The sequence below is a fragment of the Schistocerca cancellata genome, chromosome 1, assembly GCF_023864275.1.
Source record: "Schistocerca cancellata isolate TAMUIC-IGC-003103 chromosome 1, iqSchCanc2.1, whole genome shotgun sequence".
Taxonomy (NCBI): domain Eukaryota; kingdom Metazoa; phylum Arthropoda; class Insecta; order Orthoptera; family Acrididae; genus Schistocerca; species Schistocerca cancellata.
The window spans coordinates 1,168,357,806-1,168,359,652 of record NC_064626.1 but is presented as its reverse complement, the minus strand read 5'-3'; the positions used below and the strand labels follow the sequence as shown (position 1 = coordinate 1,168,359,652).

Sequence of the window (1,847 nt, the reverse complement as noted above, 5' to 3'; positions counted from 1 at the left end):
TCGATGTACTGTGGAGACCTCACGCCCCACGTGTTGAGCAATTCGGCGGTACGTCCACCCGGCCTCCCGCATGCCCACTATACGCCCTCGCTCAAAGTCCGTCAACTGCACATACGGTTCACGTCCACGCTGTCGCGGCATGCTACCAGTGTTAAAGACTGCGATGGAGCTCCGTATGCCACGGCAAACTGGCTGACACTGACGGCGGCGGTGCACAAATGCTGCGCAGCTAGCGCCATTCGACGGCCAACACCGCGGTTCCTGGTGTGTCCGCTGTGCCGTGCGTGTGATCATTGCTTGTACAGCCCTCTCGCAGTGTCCGGAGCAAGTATGGTGGGTCTGACACACCGGTGTCAATGTGTTCTTTTTTCCATTTCCAGGAGTGTATGATACAAAAATAAAAATTTGAGATCTGTTTACATTTTAGGTTACGAAGATTAATGATGGACAGCTAAAAGGGCGAAAAATATATATAGTTTAAAAAAAAACACAGTTGCGATGAGGTGATTTTCGTCTACTTAACATCTGAAGGGCAACGACCTTGCCTCAGTGGATACACCGGTTCCCGTCAGATCACCGAAGTTAAGCGCTGTCGGGCGTGGCCAGCACTTGGATGGGTGACCATCCAGGCCGCCATATGCTGTTGCCATTTTTCGGGGTGCACTCAGCCTCGTGATGTCAAGTGAGGAGCTACCTGAGCGAATAGTAGCGGCTCCGGCCCGAGAAAATCATCATAACGACTGGGAGAGCGATGTGCTGACCACACGCCCCTCCTATCCACGTCTTCAGCTGAGGATGACACGACCGTCGGATGGTTCCGATGGGCCACTTGTGGCCTGGAGACGGAGTGCTAACATCTGAAGCATCTGCACTGGGTAGAAAAGTATTGTGAGAGGAGAGAATATGTTCCATAGAAGCTGAGGTGTGTGGGTAACCTGGGGTCTATCTATGATAGGTAGAAGGCGAAGCAGTCAGTGGAAATACAAACGGTGGGAAGGACAGAGGGTTAGGAGGAGTGGTAGCATGTGGGGGGGGGGGGTAGTGATACCAGAAGAAAGGGGTAGGGGTGGGTGTGGAGGGAAAAGAAGAGATGAGCCCTGATATGCAGTAGGATGGGTGGGGAAGGGTTAAGATTGGGAGGAGGGATACGTATCAGGGCAGATCTCATTGTCTTTGAGAGAGGGATATATATATATATATATATGTGTGTGTGTGTGTGTGTGTGTGTGTGTGTGTGTGTGTGTGTGTAGGGATGGAGGGATATGGATATGTTTGTGAAAGTGTGGCCGCCGACCAAGGTTGCTGATCAGGGCGAGACACTGGGGTTATCAGTATCTAGTTTACAGAAAGTATAGGAAATGCGGAAGTGTTCTATATGTATGAGGAGGGCAGAGTTCTTGTCCAATGACATATATGAACAATATAGACTGGCCAAGGAACCACCATACTTAAAGCCAATTGAAAATGTAAGCGCCATGTTTTCCAGCATCATCCTGACTGATATAGTCCTCTGCTAGCACGGAGTCTAACGTTTTCGTTATTCTTACAGTAACATTTGCTAATGCCAGTCGAGAGTTTTTTTGGTATTTATTGTTTGTACCATACATTTCAGGAAATAATTCCCAAATATGAGCAGCATATTTCGTGTACTAAGACATCTTACTCATGATGTTTGTGATTTGCGAGATGCTCCATTACTCAGGCGACCGTAATGTAAACAAGCGCATATGTTAACCCTATACAAGGTGAACATAAATGCAATCGACAAATTGCAGGGGCAGATTCCTGACTGGAAATGGAACATGTACTGGAAATAGTTGGTTTGCGTGTAACGACAACAAATGTTC

General features: G+C 48.2%; 1 pseudogene; it reads left to right on the top strand.

The window, feature by feature from the left end:
* Positions 1 to 531: 531 nt before the first annotated feature.
* LOC126105175 (5S ribosomal RNA) lies at positions 532 to 649 on the top strand (annotated as a pseudogene).
* The last annotated feature ends 1,198 nt before the right edge of the window (positions 650 to 1,847 follow it).